The sequence below is a fragment of the Eptatretus burgeri genome, chromosome 8 (assembly GCF_056783735.1).
Source record: "Eptatretus burgeri isolate ZD-2024b chromosome 8, Ebu_testis_v1, whole genome shotgun sequence".
Taxonomy (NCBI): Eukaryota; Metazoa; Chordata; class Myxini; order Myxiniformes; family Myxinidae; genus Eptatretus; species Eptatretus burgeri.
This window is the reverse complement of record NC_140968.1, coordinates 62,079,606-62,094,379: the sequence shown is the minus strand read 5'-3', so window position 1 is coordinate 62,094,379 and position 14,774 is coordinate 62,079,606.

Here is a 14,774-nt window from a genome sequence, read left to right as displayed (position 1 = left end):
CCCCAGCTCGTGTTTTATAAATAAACAGGATTAGAACAGGTTACACCAGGTACCCCAGCTCGTGTTTAATAAATAAACAGGATTATAACAGGTTACACCAGGTACCCCAGCTCGTGTTTAATAAATAAACAGGATTAGAACAGGTTACACCAGGTACCCCAGCTCGTGTTTAATAAATAAACAGGATTAGAACAGGTTACACCAGGTACCCCAGCTCGTGTTTAATTAATAAACAGGATTAGAACAGGTTACACCAGGTACCCCAGCTCGTGTTTAATAAATAAACAGGATTAGAACAGGTTACACCAGGTACCCCAGCTCGTGTTTAATAAATAAACAGGATTAGAACAGGTTACACCAGGTACCCCAGCTCGTGTTTAATAAATAAACAGGATTATAACAGGTTACACCAGGTACCCCAGCTCGTGTTTAATTAATAAACAGGATTAGAACAGGTTACACCAGGTACCCCAGCTCGTGTTTAATAAACAAACAGGATTAGAACAGGTTACACCAGGTACCCCAGCTCGTGTTTAATAAATAAACAGGATTAGAACAGGTTACACCAGGTACCCCAGCTCGTGTTTAATAAATAAACAGGATTAGAACAGGTTACACCAGGTACCCCAGCTCGTGTTTAATAAATAAACAGGATTAGAACAGGTTACACCAGGTACCCCAGCTCGTGTTTAATAAATAAACAGGATTAGAACAGGTTACACCAGGTACCCCAGCTCGTGTTTAATAAATAAACAGGATTAGAACAGGTTACACCAGGTACCCCAGCTCGTGTTTAATTAATAAACAGGATTAGAACAGGTTACACCAGGTACCCCAGCTCGTGTTTAATTAATAAACAGGATTAGAACAGGTTACACCAGGTACCCCAGCTCGTGTTTAATAAATAAACAGGATTATAACAGGTTACACCAGGTACCCCAGCTCGTGTTTAATAAATAAACAGGATTAGAACAGGTTACACCAGGTACCCCAGCTCGTGTTTAATTAATAAACAGGATTAGAACAGGTTACACCAGGTACCCCAGCTCGTGTTTAATAAATAAACAGGATTATAACAGGTTACACCAGGTACCCCAGCTCGTGTTTAATAAATAAACAGGATTATAACAGGTTACACCAGGTACCCCAGCTCGTGTTTAATTAATAAACAGGATTAGAACAGGTTACACCAGGTACCCCAGCTCGTGTTTAATAAATAAACAGGATTAGAACAGGTTACACCAGGTACCCCAGCTCGTGTTTAATAAATAAACAGGATTAGAACAGGTTACACCAGGTACCCCAGCTCGTGTTTAATAAATAAACAGGATTAGAACAGGTTACACCAGGTACCCCAGCTCGTGTTTAATAAATAAACAGGATTAGAACAGGTTACACCAGGTACCCCAGCTCGTGTTTAATAAATAAACAGGATTAGAACAGGTTACACCAGGTACCCCAGCTCGTGTTTAATAAATAAACAGGATTATAACAGGTTACACCAGGTACCCCAGCTCGTGTTTAATAAATAAACAGGATTAGAACAGGTTACACCAGGTACCCCAGCTCGTGTTTAATAAATAAACAGGATTATAACAGGTTACACCAGGTACCCCAGCTCGTGTTTAATAAATAAACAGGATTATAACAGGTTACACCAGGTACCCCAGCTCGTGTTTAATAAATAAACAGGATTATAACAGGTTACACCAGGTACCCCAGCTCGTGTTTAATAAATAAACAGGATTATAACAGGTTACACCAGGTACCCCAGCTCGTGTTTAATAAATAAACAGGATTATAACAGGTTACACCAGGTACCCCAGCTCGTGTTTAATAAATAAACAGGATTATAACAGGTTACACCAGGTACCCCAGCTCGTGTTTAATTAATAAACAGGATTAGAACAGGTTACACCAGGTACCCCAGCTCGTGTTTAATAAATAAACAGGATTATAACAGGTTACACCAGGTACCCCAGCTCGTGTTTAATAAATAAACAGGATTAGAACAGGTTACACCAGGTACCCCAGCTCGTGTTTAATTAATAAACAGGATTAGAACAGGTTACACCAGGTACCCCAGCTCGTGTTTAATAAATAAACAGGATTATAACAGGTTACACCAGGTACCCCAGCTCGTGTTTAATTAATAAACAGGATTAGAACAGGTTACACCAGGTACCCCAGCTCGTGTTTAATAAATAAACAGGATTATAACAGGTTACACCAGGTACCCCAGCTCGTGTTTAATAAATAAACAGGATTAGAACAGGTTACACCAGGTACCCCAGCTCGTGTTTAATAAATAAACAGGATTAGAACAGGTTACACCAGGTACCCCAGCTCGTGTTTAATAAATAAACAGGATTAGAACAGGTTACACCAGGTACCCCAGCTCGTGTTTAATAAATAAACAGGATTATAACAGGTTACACCAGGTACCCCAGCTCGTGTTTAATTAATAAACAGGATTAGAACAGGTTACACCAGGTACCCCAGCTCGTGTTTAATAAACAAACAGGATTAGAACAGGTTACACCAGGTACCCCAGCTCGTGTTTAATAAATAAACAGGATTATAACAGGTTACACCAGGTACCCCAGCTCGTGTTTAATTAATAAACAGGATTATAACAGGTTACACCAGGTACCCCAGCTCGTGTTTAATAAATAAACAGGATTATAACAGGTTACACCAGGTACCCCAGCTCGTGTTTAATTAATAAACAGGATTATAACAGGTTACACCAGGTACCCCAGCTCGTGTTTAATTAATAAACAGGATTAGAACATGTTACACCAGGTACCCCAGCTCGTGTTTAATAAATAAACAGGATTATAACAGGTTACACCAGGTACCCCAGCTCGTGTTTAATTAATAAACAGGATTATAACAGGTTACACCAGGTACCCCAGCTCGTGTTTAATAAATAAACAGGATTATAACAGGTTACACCAGGTACCCCAGCTCGTGTTTAATAAATAAACAGGATTATAACAGGTTACACCAGGTACCCCAGCTCGTGTTTAATAAACAAACAGGATTATAACAGGTTACACCAGGTACCCCAGCTCGTGTTTAATAAATAAACAGGATTATAACAGGTTACACCAGGTACCCCAGCTCGTGTTTAATAAATAAACAGGATTAGAACAGGTTACACCAGGTACCCCAGCTCGTGTTTAATAAATAAACAGGATTAGAACAGGTTACACCAGGTACCCCAGCTCGTGTTTAATAAATAAACAGGATTAGAACAGGTTACACCAGGTACCCCAGCTCGTGTTTAATAAATAAACAGGATTATAACAGGTTACACCAGGTACCCCAGCTCGTGTTTAATAAACAAACAGGATTAGAACAGGTTACACCAGGTACCCCAGCTCGTGTTTAATAAATAAACAGGATTAGAACAGGTTACACCAGGTACCCCAGCTCGTGTTTAATAAATAAACAGGATTAGAACAGGTTACACCAGGTACCCCAGCTCGTGTTTAATAAATAAACAGGATTAGAACAGGTTACACCAGGTACCCCAGCTCGTGTTTAATAAATAAACAGGATTAGAACAGGTTACACCAGGTACCCCAGCTCGTGTTTAATTAATAAACAGGATTAGAACAGGTTACACCAGGTACCCCAGCTCGTGTTTAATAAATAAACAGGATTAGAACAGGTTACACCAGGTACCCCAGCTCGTGTTTAATTAATAAACAGGATTAGAACAGGTTACACCAGGTACCCCAGCTCGTGTTTAATAAATAAACAGGATTAGAACAGGTTACACCAGGTACCCCAGCTCGTGTTTAATAAATAAACAGGATTAGAACAGGTTACACCAGGTACCCCAGCTCGTGTTTAATAAATAAACAGGATTAGAACAGGTTACACCAGGTACCCCAGCTCGTGTTTAATAAATAAACAGGATTAGAACAGGTTACACCAGGTACCCCAGCTCGTGTTTTATAAATAAACAGGATTAGAACAGGTTACACCAGGTACCCCAGCTCGTGTTTAATAAATAAACAGGATTATAACAGGTTACACCAGGTACCCCAGCTCGTGTTTAATAAATAAACAGGATTATAACAGGTTACACCAGGTACCCCAGCTCGTGTTTAATTAATAAACAGGATTAGAACAGGTTACACCAGGTACCCCAGCTCGTGTTTAATTAATAAACAGGATTAGAACAGGTTACACCAGGTACCCCAGCTCGTGTTTAATAAATAAACAGGATTAGAACAGGTTACACCAGGTACCCCAGCTCGTGTTTAATAAATAAACAGGATTATAACAGGTTACACCAGGTACCCCAGCTCGTGTTTAATAAATAAACAGGATTATAACAGGTTACACCAGGTACCCCAGCTCGTGTTTAATAAATAAACAGGATTAGAACAGGTTACACCAGGTACCCCAGCTCGTGTTTTATAAATAAACAGGATTAGAACAGGTTACACCAGGTACCCCAGTTCGTGTTTAATAAACAAACAGGATTATAACAGGTTACACCAGGTACCCCAGCTCGTGTTTAATAAATAAACAGGATTAGAACAGGTTACACCAGGTACCCCAGCTCGTGTTTAATAAACAAACAGGATTAGAACAGGTTACACCAGGTACCCCAGCTCGTGTTTAATAAACAAACAGGATTAGAACAGGTTACACCAGGTACCCCAGCTCGTGTTTAATTAATAAACAGGATTATAACAGGTTACACCAGGTACCCCAGCTCGTGTTTAATAAATAAACAGGATTATAACAGGTTACACCAGGTACCCCAGCTCGTGTTTAATAAATAAACAGGATTAGAACAGGTTACACCAGGTACCCCAGCTCGTGTTTAATTAATAAACAGGATTATAACAGGTTACACCAGGTACCCCAGCTCGTGTTTAATAAATAAACAGGATTAGAACAGGTTACACCAGGTACCCCAGCTCGTGTTTAATAAATAAACAGGATTAGAACAGGTTACACCAGGTACCCCAGCTCGTGTTTAATTAATAAACAGGATTAGAACAGGTTACACCAGGTACCCCAGCTCGTGTTTAATAAATAAACAGGATTATAACAGGTTACACCAGGTACCCCAGCTCGTGTTTAATAAATAAACAGGATTATAACAGGTTACACCAGGTACCCCAGCTCGTGTTTAATAAATAAACAGGATTATAACAGGTTACACCAGGTACCCCAGCTCGTGTTTAATAAATAAACAGGATTATAACAGGTTACACCAGGTACCCCAGCTCGTGTTTAATAAATAAACAGGATTAGAACAGGTTACACCAGGTACCCCAGCTCGTGTTTAATAAACAAACAGGATTAGAACAGGTTACACCAGGTACCCCAGCTCGTGTTTAATAAATAAACAGGATTATAACAGGTTACACCAGGTACCCCAGCTCGTGTTTAATAAATAAACAGGATTAGAACAGGTTACACCAGGTACCCCAGCTCGTGTTTAATTAATAAACAGGATTATAACAGGTTACACCAGGTACCCCAGCTCGTGTTTAATAAATAAACAGGATTAGAACAGGTTACACCAGGTACCCCAGCTCGTGTTTAATAAATAAACAGGATTAGAACAGGTTACACCAGGTACCCCAGCTCGTGTTTAATAAATAAACAGGATTATAACAGGTTACACCAGGTACCCCAGCTCGTGTTTAATAAATAAACAGGATTAGAACAGGTTACACCAGGTACCCCAGCTCGTGTTTAATAAATAAACAGGATTATAACAGGTTACACCAGGTACCCCAGCTCGTGTTTAATAAACAAACAGGATTATAACAGGTTACACCAGGTACCCCAGCTCGTGTTTAATAAATAAACAGGATTAGAACAGGTTACACCAGGTACCCCAGCTCGTGTTTAATAAACAAACAGGATTAGAACAGGTTACACCAGGTACCCCAGCTCGTGTTTAATAAACAAACAGGATTAGAACAGGTTACACCAGGTACCCCAGCTCGTGTTTAATTAATAAACAGGATTAGAACAGGTTACACCAGGTACCCCAGCTCGTGTTTAATAAACAAACAGGATTATAACAGGTTACACCAGGTACCCCAGCTCGTGTTTAATAAATAAACAGGATTAGAACAGGTTACACCAGGTACCCCAGCTCGTGTTTAATTAATAAACAGGATTATAACAGGTTACACCAGGTACCCCAGCTCGTGTTTAATAAACAAACAGGATTATAACAGGTTACACCAGGTACCCCAGCTCGTGTTTAATTAATAAACAGGATTAGAACAGGTTACACCAGGTACCCCAGCTCGTGTTTAATTAATAAACAGGATTAGAACAGGTTACACCAGGTACCCCAGCTCGTGTTTAATAAATAAACAGGATTATAACAGGTTACACCAGGTACCCCAGCTCGTGTTTAATAAATAAACAGGATTATAACAGGTTACACCAGGTACCCCAGCTCGTGTTTAATTAATAAACAGGATTAGAACAGGTTACACCAGGTACCCCAGCTCGTGTTTAATAAATAAACAGGATTATAACAGGTTACACCAGGTACCCCAGCTCGTGTTTAATAAATAAACAGGATTAGAACAGGTTACACCAGGTACCCCAGCTCGTGTTTAATAAACAAACAGGATTAGAACAGGTTACACCAGGTACCCCAGCTCGTGTTTAATTAATAAACAGGATTAGAACAGGTTACACCAGGTACCCCAGCTCGTGTTTAATAAACAAACAGGATTATAACAGGTTACACCAGGTACCCCAGCTCGTGTTTAATAAATAAACAGGATTATAACAGGTTACACCAGGTACCCCAGCTCGTGTTTAATAAATAAACAGGATTAGAACAGGTTACACCAGGTACCCCAGCTCGTGTTTTATAAATAAACAGGATTAGAACAGGTTACACCAGGTACCCCAGCTCGTGTTTAATTAATAAACAGGATTATAACAGGTTACACCAGGTACCCCAGCTCGTGTTTAATAAACAAACAGGATTAGAACAGGTTACACCAGGTACCCCAGCTCGTGTTTAATTAATAAACAGGATTAGAACAGGTTACACCAGGTACCCCAGCTCGTGTTTAATAAATAAACAGGATTAGAACAGGTTACACCAGGTACCCCAGCTCGTGTTTAATAAATAAACAGGATTAGAACAGGTTACACCAGGTACCCCAGCTCGTGTTTAATAAATAAACAGGATTATAACAGGTTACACCAGGTACCCCAGCTCGTGTTTAATAAATAAACAGGATTAGAACAGGTTACACCAGGTACCCCAGCTCGTGTTTAATAAATAAACAGGATTATAACAGGTTACACCAGGTACCCCAGCTCGTGTTTAATAAACAAACAGGATTAGAACAGGTTACACCAGGTACCCCAGCTCGTGTTTAATAAATAAACAGGATTATAACAGGTTACACCAGGTACCCCAGCTCGTGTTTAATTAATAAACAGGATTAGAACAGGTTACACCAGGTACCCCAGCTCGTGTTTAATTAATAAACAGGATTATAACATGTTACACCAGGTACCCAGTTCGTGTTTAATAAATAAACAGGATTAGAACAGGTTACACCAGTTACCCCAACTCGTGTTTAATAAATAAACAGGATTATAACAGGTTACACCAGGTACCCCAGCTCGTGTTTAATAAATAAACACGATTATAACAGGTTACACCAGGTACCCCAGCTCGTGTTTAATAAATAAACAGGATTAGAACAGGTTACACCAGGTACCCCAGCTCGTGTTTAATAAATAAACAGGATTATAACAGGTTACACCAGGTACCCCAGCTCGTGTTTAATTAATAAACAGGATTAGAACAGGTTACACCAGGTACCCCAGCTCGTGTTTAATTAATAAACAGGATTAGAACAGGTTACACCAGGTACCCCAGCTCGTGTTTAATAAATAAACAGGATTAGAACAGGTTACACCAGGTACCCCAGCTCGTGTTTAATAAATAAACAGGATTAGAACAGGTTACACCAGGTACCCCAGCTCGTGTTTAATAAATAAACAGGATTAGAACAGGTTACACCAGGTACCCCAGCTCGTGTTTAATAAATAAACAGGATTAGAACAGGTTACACCAGGTACCCCAGCTCGTGTTTAATAAATAAACAGGATTAGAACAGGTTACACCAGGTACCCCAGCTCGTGTTTAATAAATAAACAGGATTAGAACAGGTTACACCAGGTACCCCAGCTCGTGTTTAATTAATAAACAGGATTAGAACAGGTTACACCAGGTACCCCAGCTCGTGTTTAATAAATAAACAGGATTAGAACAGGTTACACCAGGTACCCCAGCTCGTGTTTAATTAATAAACAGGATTAGAACAGGTTACACCAGGTACCCCAGCTCGTGTTTAATAAATAAACAGGATTATAACAGGTTACACCAGGTACCCCAGCTCGTGTTTAATAAATAAACAGGATTAGAACAGGTTACACCAGGTACCCCAGCTCGTGTTTAATTAATAAACAGGATTATAACAGGTTACACCAGGTACCCCAGCTCGTGTTTAATAAACAAACAGGATTAGAACAGGTTACACCAGGTACCCCAGCTCGTGTTTAATTAATAAACAGGATTAGAACAGGTTACACCAGGTACCCCAGCTCGTGTTTAATAAATAAACAGGATTAGAACAGGTTACACCAGGTACCCCAGCTCGTGTTTAATAAATAAACAGGATTATAACAGGTTACACCAGGTACCCCAGCTCGTGTTTAATAAATAAACAGGATTATAACAGGTTACACCAGGTACCCCAGCTCGTGTTTAATAAATAAACAGGATTAGAACAGGTTACACCAGGTACCCCAGCTCGTGTTTAATAAATAAACACGATTATAACAGGTTACACCAGGTACCCCAGCTCGTGTTTAATAAATAAACAGGATTAGAACAGGTTACACCAGGTACCCCAGCTCGTGTTTAATAAATAAACAGGATTATAACATGTTACACCAGGTACCCCAGCTCGTGTTTAATTAATAAACAGGATTAGAACAGGTTACACCAGGTACCCCAGCTCGTGTTTAATTAATAAACAGGATTATAACATGTTACACCAGGTACCCCAGCTCGTGTTTAATAAATAAACAGGATTAGAACAGGTTACACCAGGTACCCCAGCTCGTGTTTAATAAATAAACAGGATTAGAACAGGTTACACCAGGTACCCCAGCTCGTGTTTAATAAATAAACAGGATTAGAACAGGTTACACCAGGTACCCCAGCTCGTGTTTAATAAATAAACAGGATTAGAACAGGTTACACCAGGTACCCCAGCTCGTGTTTAATTAATAAACAGGATTAGAACAGGTTACACCAGGTACCCCAGCTCGTGTTTAATAAACAAACAGGATTAGAACAGGTTACACCAGGTACCCCAGCTCGTGTACAGGATTATAGGTTACACCAGGTACCCCAGCTCGTGTTTAATTAATAAACAGGATTAGAACAGGTTACTTAGAAAAGGTTACACCAGGTACCCCAGCTCGTGTTTAATTAATAAACAGGATTAGAACAGGTTACACCAGGTACCCCAGCTCGTGTTTAATAAACAAACAGGATTAGAACAGGTTACACCAGGTACCCCAGCTCGTGTTTAATAAACAAACAGGATTAGAACAGGTTACACCAGGTACCCCAGCTCGTGTTTAATAAATAAACAGGATTATAACAGGTTACACCAGGTACCCCAGCTCGTGTTTAATAAATAAACAGGATTATAACAGGTTACACCAGGTACCCCAGCTCGTGTTTAATAAATAAACAGGATTAGAACAGGTTACACCAGGTACCCCAGCTCGTGTTTAATAAACAAACAGGATTATAACAGGTTACACCAGGTACCCCAGCTCGTGTTTAATAAATAAACAGGATTAGAACAGGTTACACCAGGTACCCCAGCTCGTGTTTAATAAACAAACAGGATTATAACAGGTTACACCAGGTACCCCAGCTCGTGTTTAATAAATAAACAGGATTAGAACAGGTTACACCAGGTACCCCAGCTCGTGTTTAATAAATAAACAGGATTAGAACAGGTTACACCAGGTACCCCAGCTCGTGTTTAATAAATAAACAGGATTAGAACAGGTTACACCAGGTACCCCAGCTCGTGTTTAATAAATAAACAGGATTAGAACAGGTTACACCAGGTACCCCAGCTCGTGTTTAATTAATAAACAGGATTAGAACAGGTTACACCAGGTACCCCAGCTCGTGTTTAATAAACAAACAGGATTAGAACAGGTTACACCAGGTACCCCAGCTCGTGTTTAATTAATAAACAGGATTAGAACAGGTTACACCAGGTACCCCAGCTCGTGTTTAATAAATAAACAGGATTAGAACAGGTTACACCAGGTACCCCAGCTCGTGTTTAATAAATAAACAGGATTAGAACAGGTTACACCAGGTACCCCAGCTCGTGTTTAATAAATAAACAGGATTAGAACAGGTTACACCAGGTACCCCAGCTCGTGTTTAATAAATAAACAGGATTAGAACAGGTTACACCAGGTACCCCAGCTCGTGTTTAATTAATAAACAGGATTAGAACAGGTTACACCAGGTACCCCAGCTCGTGTTTAATAAATAAACAGGATTAGAACAGGTTACACCAGGTACCCCAGCTCGTGTTTAATAAATAAACAGGATTAGAACAGGTTACACCAGGTACCCCAGCTCGTGTTTAATAAATAAACAGGATTATAACAGGTTACACCAGGTACCCCAGCTCGTGTTTAATTAATAAACAGGATTATAACAGGTTACACCAGGTACCCCAGCTCGTGTTTAATAAACAAACAGGATTATAACAGGTTACACCAGGTACCCCAGCTCGTGTTTAATAAATAAACAGGATTAGAACAGGTTACACCAGGTACCCCAGCTCGTGTTTAATTAATAAACAGGATTATAACAGGTTACACCAGGTACCCCAGCTCGTGTTTAATTAATAAACAGGATTAGAACAGGTTACACCAGGTACCCCAGCTCGTGTTTAATTAATAAACAGGATTAGAACAGGTTACACCAGGTACCCCAGCTCGTGTTTAATAAATAAACAGGATTAGAACAGGTTACACCAGGTACCCCAGCTCGTGTTTAATAAATAAACAGGATTAGAACAGGTTACACCAGGTACCCCAGCTCGTGTTTAATAAATAAACAGGATTATAACAGGTTACACCAGGTACCCCAGCTCGTGTTTAATAAATAAACAGGATTAGAACAGGTTACACCAGGTACCCCAGCTCGTGTTTAATTAATAAACAGGATTATAACAGGTTACACCAGGTACCCCAGCTCGTGTTTAATAAATAAACAGGATTAGAACAGGTTACACCAGGTACCCCAGCTCGTGTTTAATAAATAAACAGGATTAGAACAGGTTACACCAGGTACCCCAGCTCGTGTTTAATTAATAAACAGGATTAGAACAGGTTACACCAGGTACCCCAGCTCGTGTTTAATAAACAAACAGGATTAGAACAGGTTACACCAGGTACCCCAGCTCGTGTTTAATTAATAAACAGGATTAGAACAGGTTACACCAGGTACCCCAGCTCGTGTTTAATAAATAAACAGGATTAGAACAGGTTACACCAGGTACCCCAGCTCGTGTTTAATAAATAAACAGGATTAGAACAGGTTACACCAGGTACCCCAGCTCGTGTTTAATAAATAAACAGGATTATAACAGGTTACACCAGGTACCCCAGCTCGTGTTTAATTAATAAACAGGATTATAACAGGTTACACCAGGTACCCCAGCTCGTGTTTAATAAATAAACAGGATTATAACAGGTTACACCAGGTACCCCAGCTCGTGTTTAATAAATAAACAGGATTAGAACAGGTTACACCAGGTACCCCAGCTCGTGTTTAATAAATAAACAGGATTATAACAGGTTACACCAGGTACCCCAGCTCGTGTTTAATTAATAAACAGGATTAGAACAGGTTACACCAGGTACCCCAGCTCGTGTTTAATAAATAAACAGGATTATAACAGGTTACACCAGGTACCCCAGCTCGTGTTTAATTAATAAACAGGATTAGAACAGGTTACACCAGGTACCCCAGCTCGTGTTTAATAAATAAACAGGATTAGAACAGGTTACACCAGGTACCCCAGCTCGTGTTTAATTAATAAACAGGATTAGAACAGGTTACACCAGGTACCCCAGCTCGTGTTTAATTAATAAACAGGATTAGAACAGGTTACACCAGGTACCCCAGCTCGTGTTTAATAAATAAACAGGATTATAACAGGTTACACCAGGTACCCCAGCTCGTGTTTAATTAATAAACAGGATTAGAACAGGTTACACCAGGTACCCCAGCTCGTGTTTAATTAATAAACAGGATTAGAACAGGTTACACCAGGTACCCCAGCTCGTGTTTAATAAATAAACAGGATTATAACAGGTTACACCAGGTACCCCAGCTCGTGTTTAATTAATAAACAGGATTAGAACAGGTTACACCAGGTACCCCAGCTCGTGTTTAATTAATAAACAGGATTAGAACAGGTTACACCAGGTACCCCAGCTCGTGTTTAATAAATAAACAGGATTAGAACAGGTTACACCAGGTACCCCAGCTCGTGTTTAATTAATAAACAGGATTAGAACAGGTTACACCAGGTACCCCAGCTCGTGTTTAATAAATAAACAGGATTATAACAGGTTACACCAGGTACCCCAGCTCGTGTTTAATAAATAAACAGGATTATAACAGGTTACACCAGGTACCCCAGCTCGTGTTTAATAAACAAACAGGATTATAACAGGTTACACCAGGTACCCCAGCTCGTGTTTAATAAATAAACAGGATTATAACAGGTTACACCAGGTACCCCAGCTCGTGTTTAATAAACAAACAGGATTATAACAGGTTACACCAGGTACCCCAGCTCGTGTTTAATAAATAAACAGGATTAGAACAGGTTACACCAGGTACCCCAGCTCGTGTTTAATTAATAAACAGGATTAGAACAGGTTACACCAGGTACCCCAGCTCGTGTTTAATAAATAAACAGGATTATAACAGGTTACACCAGGTACCCCAGCTCGTGTTTAATAAACAAACAGGATTAGAACAGGTTACACCAGGTACCCCAGCTCGTGTTTAATAAACAAACAGGATTAGAACAGGTTACACCAGGTACCCCAGCTCGTGTTTAATAAATAAACAGGATTAGAACAGGTTACACCAGGTACCCCAGCTCGTGTTTAATAAATAAACAGGATTAGAACAGGTTACACCAGGTACCCCAGCTCGTGTTTAATTAATAAACAGGATTAGAACAGGTTACACCAGGTACCCCAGCTCGTGTTTAATAAACAAACAGGATTAGAACAGGTTACACCAGGTACCCCAGCTCGTGTTTAATTAATAAACAGGATTATAACAGGTTACACCAGGTACCCCAGCTCGTGTTTAATAAACAAACAGGATTATAACAGGTTACACCAGGTACCCCAGCTCGTGTTTAATTAATAAACAGGATTAGAACAGGTTACACCAGGTACCCCAGCTCGTGTTTAATAAATAAACAGGATTAGAACAGGTTACACCAGGTACCCCAGCTCGTGTTTAATAAATAAACAGGATTAGAACAGGTTACACCAGGTACCCCAGCTCGTGTTTAATAAATAAACAGGATTATAACAGGTTACACCAGGTACCCCAGCTCGTGTTTAATAAATAAACAGGATTAGAACAGGTTACACCAGGTACCCCAGCTCGTGTTTAATTAATAAACAGGATTAGAACAGGTTACACCAGGTACCCCAGCTCGTGTTTAATTAATAAACAGGATTAGAACAGGTTACACCAGGTACCCCAGCTCGTGTTTTATAAATAAACAGGATTAGAACAGGTTACACCAGGTACCCCAGTTCGTGTTTAATAAACAAACAGGATTATAACAGGTTACACCAGGTACCCCAGCTCGTGTTTAATAAATAAACAGGATTAGAACAGGTGACACCAGGTACCCCAGCTCGTGTTTAATAAATAAACAGGATTAGAACAGGTGACACCAGGTACCCCAGCTCGTGTTTAATAAATATACAGGATTATAACAGGTTACACCAGGTACCCCAGCTCGTGTTTTATAAATAAACAGGATTAGAACAGGTTACACCAGGTACCCCAGCTCGTGTTTAATAAATAAACAGGATTATAACAGGTTACACCAGGTACCCCAGCTCGTGTTTAATAAATAAACAGGATTAGAACAGGTTACACCAGGTACCCCAGCTCGTGTTTAATAAACAAACAGGATTAGAACAGGTTACACCAGGTACCCCAGCTCGTGTTTAATAAACAAACAGGATTAGAACAGGTTACACCAGGTACCCCAGCTCGTGTTTAATTAATAAACAGGATTAGAACAGGTTACACCAGGTACCCCAGCTCGTGTTTAATAAATAAACAGGATTAGAACAGGTTACACCAGGTACCCCAGCTCGTGTTTAATAAATAAACAGGATTAGAACAGGTTACACCAGGTACCCCAGCTCGTGTTTAATTAATAAACAGGATTATAACAGGTTACACCAGGTACCCCAGCTCGTGTTTAATAAATAAACAGGATTAGAACAGGTTACACCAGGTACCCCAGCTCGTGTTTAATTAATAAACAGGATTAGAACAGGTTACACCAGGTACCCCAGCTCGTGTTTAATTAATAAACAGGATTAGAACAGGTTACACCAGGTACCCCAGC